The sequence below is a fragment of the Salmo salar genome, chromosome 25 (genome assembly GCF_965601325.2).
Source record: "Salmo salar chromosome 25, fSalSal1, whole genome shotgun sequence".
Lineage (NCBI taxonomy): Eukaryota > Metazoa > Chordata > Actinopteri > Salmoniformes > Salmonidae > Salmo > Salmo salar.
Genome location: NC_138315.1, coordinates 13835511 through 13850874, shown reverse-complemented (window position 1 = coordinate 13850874; position 15364 = coordinate 13835511). Strand labels below are relative to the sequence as shown.

Sequence of the window (15364 nt, the reverse complement as noted above, 5' to 3'; positions counted from 1 at the left end):
CGCCATTTCCTGGTTGCTAAAATTGCTAATTTCAGTTTGTGACAAAACAAGCATGTATAGTCTAGAGAATCATTGTACCATCTAAACTGCTGTGAAAATATATTTTCTATAACCAAAAATGTTGTATTTTCAGCTGTTTGAAGCTGGTGTGCAAAACTGAAATTAAGACTCAAAAACGAAACTTAAGAACGGGAAGCATAGAAATAGCTTATATAGAACAGATCTACTGCTTAGACTTGCTTTCAATGAGTGACAGATCTGTAACTCACATTTCTATGTGCATTTAGTCAGGTCTCCCAAAAAGTTACATATTGCAGCTTTAAATATTACATGTATCGAACACTGCATGAAATTACAAGGAAAATGGGAAAACAGTTGTGAATGTGGGTCAGTAGAGACCAACATTGGACACATTCTGCTTTGTTGATTCAAGCTCTGCTTAACAAGATGCAGGAGGGAAAATGACCCTGCCACTCCACATGATTGTAGGAAAGACAGATGACATTTGTGCATTTAGAGCAATGCTACTCCATTTCCCTTTAGTCTCCATTACAACTCTTCCAGACACTTTTCCATGTTAACAATACTTGTTCAATTTATTTAGTTAGTAGCCTAAACAGCTTTATTGGATCATGGCACCAACTGCAGAAACCTGCTTCAGCTGAGTGGTTTAAAATGATCCCCAGTGTGTGGAAGGAGTGGATTATCAGGAATTATTTGTATGAGCATGGAGATGTCTCACAACATGTGGGCCTACTACACTCCAGTAGGCGGGATTATTAGGCTATTCCTCATTTCTGCTAGTGCTGCATCATCAGGTGAAGACACAAGATTACGTTATCAGGAATGAAAGTGTTACAAGTTGTGACCGGGTATTGCGATAGGCCTACATGTTTGAGGTTGGTAAATGACCTGAAGACGTTAAGACGCTGTTAGTTTGACAGACAAAACGGTCTTCTGCTGAACTCCCTAATAAACGGAGAAACTCTGTAATCCATCACAGCTGTGTGGAGAGGATGGGAAAAGGAAACCTGGAACATAACTGTTTTTTATTACTCATTACTGTTGTTGAGCTTTCTCTCAAGGTAAGTTTCATGCTATTGTCTCTCTTCTTTAAGTGATGCCACGGAAAGACGGCTAGCCGTAACATGAGAAGGTTCAGCCCATGCAGTTCAAAAGGAACTACTGGGAAAGACCTTTTATTTGAGGCCGGGGAGTGACCTTTTACGCTCCCAGCACTGGATGAAACATCAGAGGAAAGAGATAATATCTATCTCCCGCTCGCCCTCTGCTGCTGTTCAAACCACAAAATGGCACAGATGGAGTTGCAGGAAGAGCCTGTCTGTTGTGGTGAGGCCTAAATAGTGTATTAATTGCACTTTGCGGAGGTTGTTATTGATGTGTGAGTTGTGTGGAGATAGAAACGGCTCCTCCAGGCTATGGCAAATCCTCTGGGAGAGCTCCCCGGTGTAATCCAAATATTTAGAGCTAATTTAAACATACAGGCAGGAGCACTGGCATCTTTTAGGAAACAACTAATTTCTCTCTGTCCTACCATTTTCGGCACTCGGGGATGCAAAAGCACTCCCTCTTGTCAGAACATCTCAGCGTTCCTCAAGTGGATTTGAATCCTGTTGCTGATGAAGGCGTAGGATTGTCCTGGGAACGCCACACAACCAAGGATCCAAAACGTTTATCATTTGGGTCTATTTCCTCTGATTCTGTCTCAAAAGAGAATAAGATCTCATGTTCTCTCTCCGGTCATGTTTTAGACCAGAGCCAGCATGGTCTAAAATGACTTTGTTTGTTCTTGTAGCATTTGGAAACCATTACAGCTGTGCAGCCCTGCTGGTTTGATCATGCTACACAGTGTAATGAGTGGTTAAGACCTGTTGCTGGCTGGGCCGTAGAATCTGTGTCCACTTGTTACTCCGTGATGAGGCATTCTTTAGTCAGCCCATGCAGTTCTATGTAGGCTTAACCTTCTCCAATGTGCCTCAGTCTTGGCCTGTAGGCCTATTTATATTGATTTTCTTAACCAACATTGAAACCGATCAAATTGTATTTGTCACATGCGCCAAATACAACAGGTGTAGACCTTACCGTGAAATGCTTAATTACAAGCCCTTAACCAACAATTCAATGCCATGTATGGGGGATCCAGGACAGCTTAGACCCAGGCCTTGATCCAATTCGTTAACCTACATTTTCTTCCCCCCCGTAGACTATAGGACAACATGAGTTTAACATGTGCTTTCTCCAACATTTTCTTCATCTGCTTTTAATCTCCATAAACCTCACCCGTAGAGGGACAACATACGGGTTGTCAACTATCATCTTCACTGAGTTTACAGCTAATCAAACCTTATTACCAGGTTAGGCTATTTGGTGTGTAACCTAAGACCCTGTTAAGTACTGGTAGTTTTAGGTTATGCTAAACAGGAGGAGAAAATACTCTGAATGTGTCTTCTATCAACACCGGGTGAATCAGGATGGATTTGTTACTAAGCTGTAGCAGGAGGAGGCGTGTTTCTCTAATTAGTGTGTAATTGATACCCATCCTTTGAGTGAATAAAGATGGAGGCACACTCCTTAGATACCAGTAATTGGCTTGAAGCCATTTTGAGCGAAGCATTTGCTAGGATGGGGAAATGGCATAGCCCGCAGCAGCAGTCGTAGCAAGATTACGATGACTGAGAGAAAATAGCCTCCTGAGCTGAAATGGCACAAGTGTAGTTTAACAGCATCCTGTTTGCCTCGCTCAGTAAACAGTGCTCACTGAGAACAGTTCCTAGAGAGGATTGTCCAAAAAGCAAGTTAGGCCTAATCAAGTGCAGCAGGAGAATGATGTGTTTGAGTTCATATGTTACAGGCTGGTGTTCAGATAAATCATAGGTAGACCAGGCCTAGGAATCTGTGCCCATACTTGCCTGCTTCTTCTGTAGCCTGTCTTGAGTTCTAGACTCCACTCATGGTGCGCTGAACAAATAGAATAGAAACCCTTTATGTTCATCACCTCTATGATGAAAACAAATGAGTAGTCTGATTATAAAGACTTCAGTACATTGTTGATTTATAGGCTGTCTTTTTAAATGATGATCATTGTCATAACGTTGACGTGATCGCTTACATTGACGTTGGGCCTGCTGCTGACAGTCATTGTTTGTGCTGCTATAGTCATCTGTTGTATGAACACTAGTCATGTCTGTTTCCCTTGGCTCCGTTGTGAAGCCGTAGTCGTCCTGTAGACAGATTGCGTGGTGGACTAGGGGAATTTGAGTGATGCGTCGAGGCTGTAAATCATGTGTGCTTAAGTCTGCTGCTGACACCGGGTTTTAAACTGCCGCAGCCCTCGTTTCCTTCACATTCCAATTGAAACGAACCCAGATGGAAATGTGTAATGAAATACAAGAAATTTGCTGTCTTGCCAGAAATGTTTGGGAGTGCTTATGCAAGTGCTGTTGTTTCTGGTGATCCAAATCTCCCAGGATGATATGCGTGTTGGTGGAGAGGAGAGAAGGGGAGTGAGATTTGTGGATGAGCTGAGATCTGCCTTACTGTGTCGAGCTCCACACCAGTGTGACACGACTCCTCCAGCAACGTGAGAGGAGAGACACCACCAGCATGTCACACGCTTTCTCTCAATCCACTGCACTGACTGACAAACAGCGGCTGGACTTGAGACAGACACTCATTTGATGAAAACTAGGAGGGTCTGTCTAGATGAGAAATATTTTAGACTACTTAGCCATTGATTTGGCTCAGAGAGGTTCGATTTGACTCAAACTGGATAGACTAGCAGTTTTGGGTTACATATGGCTATATTCCAATTGTAGCTGATTTTTGTTGTCATATTTGAAATACACCAGCCTTTGTTTTGTTTGATTGGTCCATAATGCAAAGTGCTGCAGCAGGGCTTTGATTCCCTGTCGACGTTAGAATGGATAAGGTATTCCCCCCTCAAGGCCTAAACCCTTCGAATTAGCATTTTTATTTTCATATTGCTTTCAGGCAGGAATTATGGTGAATGAATGAATAAATCAATAAAATAAAGCAATTAAGCCGACTGTTGTCTTCTGTTTCAGCTTGCAGAGCCGTGATGTCACATAATTGAGGATCCTTCAACAGTAAGTGTTTGGTCACACTGACTGCATTCCAATCGCCCATCGCTGCTGTAAACAATTTTGTCCCCACTGTTTGTGTTTGAAGACCCCCTTTTTTTTTTTGCGTCCGAAAATCTGTTTACTTTGTCAAATTGGACTTTGAAAGTCACGAAGGGATAGGCTACTGGACTAAGCACAACTCTTCAATTCAAAGCATTATTTAGGTATAGGATTAGAGCATTTTCCAATTAGGCCTAGATTTAACAAGGCCCTCTTTAATGGAATTAGTTTGTGCTACAGTACACTTTGCTCTCAGTTTGCGAATTTCTAATTAGCTTGCCCGTCTTGCATGGAATTAGCATGTCAAAGTTTCAAAACATACTAATCTGTATGAAAAGAAGCATTCTATTACTTTTGGCTATTTCCAAATAAATTACTGTCAACCAAATTGGGGTAATTGGTGGAGTTTGAGCTGTCCTTTTGCCTTTGTTTTGAATTTGAAAGTGAGCCACTTTGCATAAAGAAGCTTTGAATAGTGGCTGCATGGCTGCCTCTGTAAATAGTAGTGTTGCACCCCAGACAATGTCAGGAGGCATCTCAAAGCTTCAGCTCCACTCCTATCAGACAGTCTGACTTATGACTGCAACAATCACTACCACACGTTGCGAGGAGCCCCAGAGTTATTTGCGGTGCAATGTAGAACACATGTTTACAACACACAAGCCTCAGCGTAATGCCTGAAAAGTCCCTCGATTCAGGAATCGCGCAAACCTCCGGCGTTTACTGTAAATACTTCAGTATTTCAGTCGTTGTTTTTCAACCGTTGCATACAGTGTGAGAAAGATCAGGTATTATCAGGTGTCTAGTGTATGTCACTGATAGCAAGACTGTTATTGCTGGACTCCCCCTTTCCTCTTGGCTGCGTGTCGTGCCTCTCGGGGCTGCCATATCCGAGGCTCGACGGTCAAACTGGAACTTTCACTGTTCTATTCACCAGTAAAACGTCCAACCAAAACAGTGTGTCACAGACCTGTTTTCTCCCTCCGGCAGCATTTGAAATGTGTATTGTTGAAAGTAAAAGGGCAATGCGAAGTAGCCTTCGGCAACGTGTTATTTTCTACTAAAGTCGATGTGCTAAACCAAGGGCACGGACGTTCTTCAGGTAACTTTGTGATCCTGAGGAAAACCCTATTAGAATCTTTGTGTTGCCCTGCCAGGAGACGGGGTCATCCACAGCGTTCCAGAAAGAGTTGGAATGGCAATGGGGATTGAGGAGAGGAATCCCATCGTCCCAGATCCTGCCCAGGTTGTGTGTTGTGGGAACCTTCCAGAATGTACTATGGTAGTCATCAGTAACCTTGAGTTTACCTAGAAGCCTGCCTGACTCTCCTCCTGCTCTTATTGCTGAAAAGGCTGAAGAGACAGGATGGGAGAAGTAGGTAGATAAGTGGGGGAGGGAAGGGGTTTCGGAGATCCCTATTGACTAGTGTGTTTTACTGAGATGTCCACCCCCTGTGGGGGGGTTGAGTGTGCTGAAACACCAGTGATATTTTTCTATTTCTCCTTTAAAAAATATATATATATCTATGTCCTCCCTACAGTTAACGGTGTGGCTTCAAAGAGTGTATTTTGCGGTGGGGCTTGATGGGCTAACAGATTGCTGTGGCTGTGTAATATGATGTGGTAGTAAATACTCGAGCCTCAGCCTCCGCTCTTCCTCCTCCCTGCTCTGGGCCAGTGGGTGGAGGGGGAAGGACGAGGAGAGGGAGCTGGTGATGAAAGGACTCTTTTCAAAGTTGATTTCTAACGCTACACAGGATACGTGTGTCTGTGTATCAGTGTACTACAACTAGTGATGGGGGGGGGGATCGATACAGTTATGTAAACGATGTCTGGATTTGTACCATTTTGACAATATCGCAATATTATTTTTGAATTAGTTGTCTGTACTGGCACAAACTCCAGTATTTGTCCTTCATAGCTTGTTCTCCATCTTCTTTTTAAATAGGGAGCACATTTATTTCCATGACTGATCAAAACTCGTTTTCTCATGGCTCTCTCTTGTCCCTCTCCAGCAGACATACACTGAGTATACTAAACATTAGGAACACCTTCCCTTTTGCCCTCAGAACGGCCTCAATTCATCAGGGCATGGACTCTACAAGGTGTCGAAGGCGTTCCACAGGGATGCTGGCCCATATTGACTCCAATGCTTCTCGCAGTTATCAAGTTGGCTGGATGTCCTTTGGGTGGTGGACCATTCTTGATACACACAGGAAACTGTTGAGCGTGGAAAACCCCAGCAGTGTTGCAGTTCTGGACACAAACCGGTGCACCTGGCACCTACTACCATACCCTGTTCAAAGGCACTTAAATATTTTGTCTTGCCCATTCACCCTCTGAATGGCACACATACACAATCCATGTCTCAATTGTCTCGAGGCTTAAAAATCCTTCTGTAACCTGTCTCCTCCCCTTCATCTACACTGATTGATGTGGATTTATCAGGTGACATCAATAAGGGATCACAGCTTTCACCTGGATTCACCCGGTCAGTCTGTCATGGAAAGAGTATGATCTTAATGTTTTGTACACTCAGTGTATGGTGAGCAATATGTTTGGAACATCGAATCGCAGTAAAATCACAGTATATGAATCGCAATGCATACAGAATTGTGAGAATCTCAATACATACAGTGCTTTCAGAAAGTATTCTGTTCCCCTGGTCTTTTTTCCACATTTTGTTGTGTTACTGCCTGAATTTAAAATTGATTAAATGGAGATTTTGTGTCACTGGCCTACACACTACCCTATAAAGCAGACATTGAATGTTCCTGAGTGGCCTAGTTAGAGTTTTGACTTATCATCTTGAACATCCTAGGCAAGGCTTGAAAATTGCTGTCTAGCAATGATCAACAACCAACTTAACAAAGCTTGAAGAATTTAAAAAAGAATGTGCAAAGCTCTTAGAGACTTACCCAGAAAGACTCACTGCTGTAATCGCTGCCAAAGATGATTATTGACTTAAGGGTGTGAATATATATGTACATTTGATTTCTTTATTTCATTTTCAATACATTTGCAAACATTTCTGAAAACATGTTTTCACTTTGTCATTATGGGGTATTGTGTGTAGATGGGTGACAACAGAAAAACTTTTTTATCAATGTTGAATTCAGGCTGTAACACAACAAAATGTGGAATAAGTCACAGGGTATGAATGTCAGTCACATGTGTTTATAAAGCCCTTTTTACATCAGCAGATGTCACAAAGTGCTTATACAGAAACCCAGCCTAAAACCCCAAACGGCAAGCAATGCAGATTTAGAAGCAGACTACTTTCTGAAGGCACTGTATCGCGATAATATCATATCTTGAGGTCCTTGGCCATTCCCAGCCCTAACTACAACATCAGTTATTATTAGCCTACGTAGATTGCAAGACTTCCTGTGAATAACAGACCAGCGCTGTTGTGAGGAACCGTAGTGAAGGTGGGGTATTTTCCAAGGAGTCAGTGATGCTGAAGCAGAGCGCTCCACCTCATTCGATTGGGACTGCCAGGTGTTTTAATGACTGGGTATGTGTCCCAAATGGCACCCTACTCCCTGTATAGTCCACTACTTTTGACCAGAACCCCATTGGCCCTTGTCAAAAATAGTGCACTACAATGGGAAGAGGGTGCCATTCGGGACACAGGCCAGATAGTCAATCCCCGGCGAGCCCAGGGAGAGTAGAACAAACCCCAAAGGTCACGAGCAGTGGGCGGCCGGGCCGCGAGAGGCTAGGACTTCACAATGGATTGCATCAGCCCAGCCAGTCGCCCCAGACGCCTTGGCTGAATCTCCTCTCCTACAAACTGTTCAAACTTTGTCCCCCGTATTTGGTTTTAGTGCTGGTTGCTCACATGTCAGTTAGGCTATGCACTGTGTTGCCTCAGGAGGCTGAAGAAATTCGGCTTGTCACAGGAAAGCCAGTAAGATCATCAAGGACCTCAGCCACCCGAGCCACGGCCTGTTCACCCCGCTACCGTCTAGAAGGTGGAGACAGTACAGGTGAATCAAAGCTGGGACCGAGAGCCTGAGAAACACCTTCCATCTCCAGGCCATCAGAATGTGTTAAATAGTCACCGCTAGCCTTAGTCACTGTTCTAGCCAACTACCACCCGGTACTCTACCCTGCACCTTAGCGACTGCTGCCCAGTGTACATAGTCATTGAACACTGGTCACTTTAATAATGTTTACTAAGGATGCACGATATATCGGAATCGGACGATATTAGCTAAAAATGCCAACATCGGGGTCGGCCCGATGTCTGTCTAGTTTAACGCCGATGTGCAAAACGGATGTCCATACCTATATTTGTATTTAACCTTTATTTAACTAGGCAAGTCAGTTAAGAACAAATTCTTATTTGCAATGACGGCCTACACCAGCCAAACCCGGACGACGCTGGGCCAATTGTGCGCCGCCCTATGGGACTCCCAACCGGTTGTGATACAGCCTGGATTCGAACCAGAGTCTGTAGTGATGCCTCTAGCACTGAGATGCTGTGCCTTAGACCGCTGCGCCATTCGGGAGCCCGGGTATAATGTAGGTAGATGACGTAATGACTCCACAAAAAATACAGCGTTACACAGAACAAAAGCAGAAGAATTACTATGCGCACACTTCCAACAACTTAATAAGTTCAAGTTGTGCAGTCATTTGAAAGAGTAAGAACATTTCAGCGAGACAACTTAACGCCAAGATAATGGAATTCATTGTCCTTGACAGTCAACCATTCGGTCGTGGATGATGTTGGCGCTATTTTTCAGATGTTGTCCTACTGGAGTTGCACAGTATTGTTGAAATGCACATCTATGAGCTACTTGCTATGGGCGTCACTGCTGTTAGCGTCACGACTGACATTTGGACCAGCGATGCCAGCCCCATGAGCATGCTGAATCTGACAGCACAGTGGGCCGACGAGGATTTCGTGCAGAGGAAAGCCATATTGCATGCTCAAGAATGTGCTGGTTCTCATACCACTGCTGCCATTTCAATGGCATTTGAGAACATGTTTGAAACTTGGAAACATGAACATACTCCTAGCTCCAACTGACTGGAGAAATAAGCTAATCAACTGTCTGCAGCAGACGTGATACCCTCTGTCATGGTATTGAAATGCCTGCTCAACAAACCTGCCCACACAGACCATGGGGTTAACTTGCAAAAGTACTTGAGGCTGTGAACAAGTGGTTCGGTGGCATACTCTCTGAGCCTCTTTACTGTGTTGCCACCGTGCTCGATACTATGTACAAGGACTGCTACTTCAATGCAGACAAGAAACAGGGTTTACATGAAATGTTTGACACAGCTGGACAAGATGGAAACGGACACAGTGACAGTGCGCACCGAGGAGGAGAGGCCACGGACGGACAGACAGCTGAAACTTCACTGCTTGACATGTATCATGAAATTCTGGTTGAGACTGAACAAATGAACAACAAAACAGCATAGCAAGTAAGTGAAAGAAATGGGTTTTGATGATGTTTTACTGGTAATGGGGGCATACGCAAATACCAACAAAAACTTTTTGGTGTGTGTGTTTCAACTATTTTAACTGTACTAGAATGCTTAAGGCCGCTAAACATTTTTTTAATATCGGGTATCGTTTTTCTTTTATTTTTTTTATTTTTTTTTGCAATAAAAATATCGGGTATCGACAAACGGAATATCGGTGCATCCCTAATGTTTACATACTGTTTTACCCACTTTATATGTAAGTACTGTGTTCTATTCATAGCTCACCTACTGTCCATTACACGGCGTGTACAAGACATTAGGAACACCCGCTCTTTCCATGACATAGACTGACCAGGTGAATCCAGGTGAAAGCTATGATCCCTTATTGATGTCACTTGAAATCCACTTCAATCAGTGTAGATGTAGGAGAGCAGATCGGTTAGGATTTTTAAGCCTTGAGACATGGATTGTGTGTGTGCCATTCAGAGGGTGAACGGGCAAGACAAAAGATAGAGGGTGTGGTGCTATGGTAGGTGCCAGGTAAACTGGTTTGGGTGTGTCAAGAACTGCAACGCTGCTGGGTTTTTCATGTCAACAGTTTTCCGTGTGTATCAAGAATGGTCCCAGTCAAAAGTTTGGACACACCTACTCATTCAAGCGTTTTTCTTTATTTTTTTGTACTATTTTCTACATTGTAGAACACTAGTGAAGACATCAAACCTACGAAATAACACATATGGAATCATGTAGTAACAAAAAAAGTGTTAAACAAATAAAAATATATTTTTTATATTTAGATTCTTCTAAGCCGCCCGCCCTTTGCCTTGATGACAGCTTTGCACACTTGGCATTTTCTGAACCAGATTCACCTGGAATGCTTTTTCAATAGTCCTGAAGGAGTTCCCGCATATGCTATGCTGAGCAGTTGTTGGCTGGTTTTCCTTCCCTCTGTGGTCCAACTCATCCCAAACCATCTTAGTTGGGTTGAGGTCGGTTGATTGTGGAGGCCAGGTCATCTGATGCAGCACTCCATCACTCTCCTTCTTGGTCAAATAGCCTTTACACAGCCTGGAGGTGTGTTGGGTCATTGTGGTGGTTAAGTGGTTAAGTGTGCCTTGCATTCTAAATAAATCATTGACAGTGTTACCAGCAAAGCACCATCACACCTCCTCCACCATGCTTCACGGTGGGAACCACACATGTGGAGATCATCCATTCACCTACTCTGCATCTCACAAAGACACAACGAATGGAACCAAAAATCTCCAATTTGGACTAATCGGACCAAAGGCCAGATTTCCACCGGTCTAATGTCCATTGCTCGTGTTTCTTGGCCCAAGCAAGTCTCTTCTTCTTATTGGTGTCCTTTAGTAGTGGTTTCTTTGCAGCAATTCGACCATGAAGGTCTGGTTCACGCAGCCTCTTCTGAACAGTTGATGTTGAGATGTGTCTGTTACTTGAACTCTGAAGCATTTATTTGGGCTGCAATTTCTGAGGCTGGTAACTAATGAACTTATCCTCTGCAGCAGAGGTAACTCGGGGTCTTCCTTTCCTGTGGTGGTCCTCATGAGAGCCAGTTTCATCATAGCGCTTGATGGTTTTTGTGACTGCAGTTTAAATGTTCCGTATTGACTGACCATCATGTCTTAAAGTAATAATGGACTTGGTCTTTCACCAAATAGTTTTATATACCCCCCCTACCTTGTCACAACACAACTGATTGGCTCAAACGCATTAAGAAGGAAAGAAATTCCACAAATGTACTTTTAACAAGGCACACCTGTTAATTGAAATTCATTCCAGGTGACTACTGTACGTCATGAAGTTGTCATCGAGGCAAAGGGTGGCTACTTTGAAAAATGTCAAATATACAATATTTGTTTTAACACTTTCTTTTGGTTACTCCATGATTCCATATCTGTTATTTCATAGTTTTGTTGTCTTTACTATTATTCTACAATGTAGAAAATTGTAAAAATAAAGATAAATCCTTGAATGAGTAGGTGTGTCCAGACTGTGTGTGTGATAGAGAGAGAGAGATATATATATATATATATCTCTATCTCTATCTCTATCTATCACACACACACAGTCTGGACACACCTCAAAATAAAATATATATATATTTTATTTCGTTATTTTTTTTCTGGTCTCTTACATTGTTCGTTTTGATTTATATTTAATCTGGATAGTGTGTTCATTTAAATATTTTTATTGCTAGATATTACTGCACCGTTGGAGCTAAAACGCAAGCATTATGCTGTACCTGTGACAATGTCTGCAACTCTGTGTTCGCTACCAATAAACTGAGATTTTTATGCAGACATTTAGTGTAGGCTATTCATTCAGTTAAGCCCTAATACAGTCTGCGAGATATCGTGCTACACTTGAGCTTGTTCAGCGTCAGACCGCTCTCTCTGAAAGGCGACCGTCTGGGAGACACATCAGTGGGGCTTTACACTTGTGAATTATGCAGCATACTGGTAACCTCATCCGACACCGACGGCCTCTGTTTTTATGCTACTTTGTAACGTGCCAATTGTCAACAACTGTGCTGTGGTCAGCAGCTTTACTGATGTACTGTGGAGACCGAGAAGTCCGACTTTTGTCACTTCTCATCTGCTTAACCTCTCTGGATTCTTGTATCTCTGTTCAATACATTCCCTGAATGAATTCATCCTCAGATCTTCGGTGGAGACATTAGATATCGCTTGTCATTGGAAGGGTGTAAACCACTCATTCCGTCTCCCCTGTGTGACTGTGGTGCATGCATGCTTTGCTGCTAATGTGTGCACAAACGGAGCCATATATTTATGCCTCTTCGGAAAGGCAAATATAGCAGGAAATAATGTACCTTAATGAAGCACACTGCCTTGATTCCGTTGCGTTGCGCTGTTACACTATCATGATTGTTGCGCTTCAATTTGCCAAGCGATTGTAGGTCATCTGCAGTGAGCCATGTATCTGCATATGGAGAGGGGGGGAGAGACTGTCGGGGCTAGGTGGTTGGGTGTGTTTTTAAAAAGCAGGCAGGCTGAGGACTGCAGGAGGGCAAGGGTGGAGATGCAAGGGAGGCCGAGGCAGGGGATTTGTGTGTCTCTGCTGGCTGAGACAGCTGGGGTCAGGGTGGCTGTGCTCCCCGGGGATCTGACTGGAGGGAGGTGGTCACACAGGTCTTGCTTTAAGTGCTGTCTCCTAAACCGATAGGATAGATCCCACTGAACCCCCCCCCCCCACCCTTTTTTTCTCTCTGGTGTTACATACTAACCTCAGTAGCCCCCCTGGCGGAGGTATCACCAACTTGAAACAAAGCCAGTTGAAGCATTTTAGTTTCGGACTAACGTGTGCTTAGTACAAGGCCTAGTGTGACCTTTTCTCTCAAGGCCTCAAGACCATGAGAAGTAGACATGAGAAACAGCCCCATTTTGAAGCAACCACGCATCAGGGAATTTCCATATCTCATTCTGGCTCTGATTGGATTTGTGCTTTATTCCTCACTTTTTAAAGGCAGTGGGAATACAGTATAACTGTGAACGTGAGGGGGAGTAATTACAGAATCGTTATTTGAAGCTGAGGGATGAGCTCCGGCCAGCTGCGCCCACCACAGACGCTAATTTGTTGTCAATAAACTTGAACTAATCCCGGCGCTTCCCCTCAGGGTCGAGAGGTCAGGGAAGACAGGTTCTTGGGACAGAACTGGCATGGTCTACACAAGGGAATTTTTCTAATAGGAGAGGAGGCTGTCCCATAAGTGTCTCTCTGTGGTTTGGTGTGCAGATGGCGAAGGGGAAAATTGAATTCTCTTTATCATTGGGTTGTTAGGACCAGCTGCCTGCCTTTTCCCTTAATGCTGGCATTGAGACTTCAGCAGAGGCCAGGGGATTTTTCCACCCTCTCACTGTGACTCCCATCGCCTCTGAGGGCTGGCAAAATGCACACCACACACTATGCACGGCAAAAAGAAAATCCTTTCAGACCGTGTTCCCTGAAATCACTGTGATTTGCAGGTAAAGCATCCCACTCTCTTTACTTTGGCAGGATTTTAAATCCTTCCCACTTTGCCAATCACCTCTTATTACAATTTGAGTGTGAATTATAATGGGTTGGAAATCTCACACAGATCTAAAATGGCTTCAATAATATTGATGCTAATAAAATGCTGTCCTTCCAGGAACTGCATAAATGCCACTTAGCTGTATGAGTGCTGTGCTCTGTGGCGGGCTGGGCTGGCAGCCTGCAGTGCACTGCCGCCTGCAGGGAGGAGATCTGTACCGTCAGCGCATCAGACGCACGTAGAGGTGATACCAAGGTGAACGCTAGACTTGCAGAATGGTTGGGAATCATTGGTATTCTGAATCGGAGGCTGCGACTGGCTCGGTGGCAGATGGAGTCTTTGTCAGGGAAGAGGAATGGCAGCTCGGGAGCAATGGGGCTGTTTTTTTCCCCCTATCAGCTCTCTCGGGTGGCTGGCGGGGGCTGACCTTCCACCACTCACCAGGATCCCTTTCTCCCACTTTGATCAATTATCCCCCTCCCTTTGTTTACAAGGAATGTGCAAAAATGATTCAAATGACAATTTAAGGGAAAGATCTATATGTGGAGTCAGGAAACTAGCATCGACTTGTCCTGTGTAGGGCTTAGGCAAAAACATTTTTTTTAAATCACTGCCTTTTTTTTCATCATTCCTAAGAGGGACCCTTTATTGAATGAATATTACTACTAGGCTACCTGCTGTTTTGTCTAAAATGTAGGCTATTTTCGTCAGGTATTCGTAGATACAGCAAACTGCTACACAGATTTAGCCTAAGTGCTTTGGTTTTCTCACTCCCATTGGTCCTGTACTTGATTAAATACACTGTGTGTGAATGCAAGTGTTTACACGGACATCAAATGTAAACACGGGTGTCTTTTTCTGGCTGAACACTGTAAATAGGTTCCTTGCATTTGTTTTGTTTAACAATTACGATCATTGATTTGACTAAACCTGATCGTTAAACAAGATTTGCAATGGATTAGCCTACTTCTAATGACTTAAACACTCTGCTATAAATGGCCTAAGTAAGCCTATACTCTTTTGGCACAAACAGACGTTTGGAGAATGGCAATTACACTTAATTTACGATCTTTGGACTCATGAAATGGCTCAGGATTTTCTTGTCCAAATAACATTTTTAAAATGCATTGTTTGCAAAAACAACTTTTTTTTTTTTTTTTATACGGTCAGAAAATGCCAGCTTTCAGAGACCCAGTCGAAGATTATTTGTACATGCCCAGAATAAAATCGTCATAAAATGCAATCATTCTTGGCTGTGAGCAAATTCAAGATAAGACAAAAATATTGAAAGGTCAGGGAGAGAAATGAGAAAAAGAACAAACGATGCATAGAGAAATGCGAGTGACACTGAGACCCCGGTTTAATATGTATGTATTTCAGCTTGATGGTTGATTTCATTAGCAGCTCTCATTGTTATGCATCAACTGTTCTCCTGCAGCAAAATGAATATTGTATTCACTTGGCCTGAATATTCAGGAGGAAATGTTTAGCTTTAGATGGCATCCTTCAGGAAAAAAAATAAAAAATGCGTTGCTTCCCTTCCCTGCCTGCCCTCTCACGGTCACAATTAATACGATTCGAGTGCCTGTCATTCACTCCAGATGTCGGCTAATTTGCCAAGTGGTGTTAAGTTGCTCTCGCTAATTTGGCCTCGTTTTCCCAGGCAAGGGTATGCTGGTTTTCGTATAGTCCACCAAATATG

At 43.3% G+C, this 15364-nt stretch overlaps 1 protein-coding gene across 8 annotated transcripts in view; it reads left to right on the top strand.

Annotated features, from left to right (window-relative positions):
- The window catches only part of LOC106586179 (bromodomain adjacent to zinc finger domain protein 2B), a 105532-nt gene that overhangs the window by 8766 nt on the left and 81402 nt on the right, over positions 1-15364 (top strand). For 7 of the 8 annotated variants that reach the window (XM_082968899.1, XM_082968902.1, XM_082968901.1 and 4 more), the window contains exon 2: positions 4086-4127. The exons of the other annotated variant lie outside the window; for it this stretch is intronic. The gene's annotated coding sequence lies outside the window, so the exon portion shown is untranslated. The remainder of the gene's footprint in view (positions 1-4085; positions 4128-15364) is intronic. 8 annotated transcript variants of the gene reach the window in all.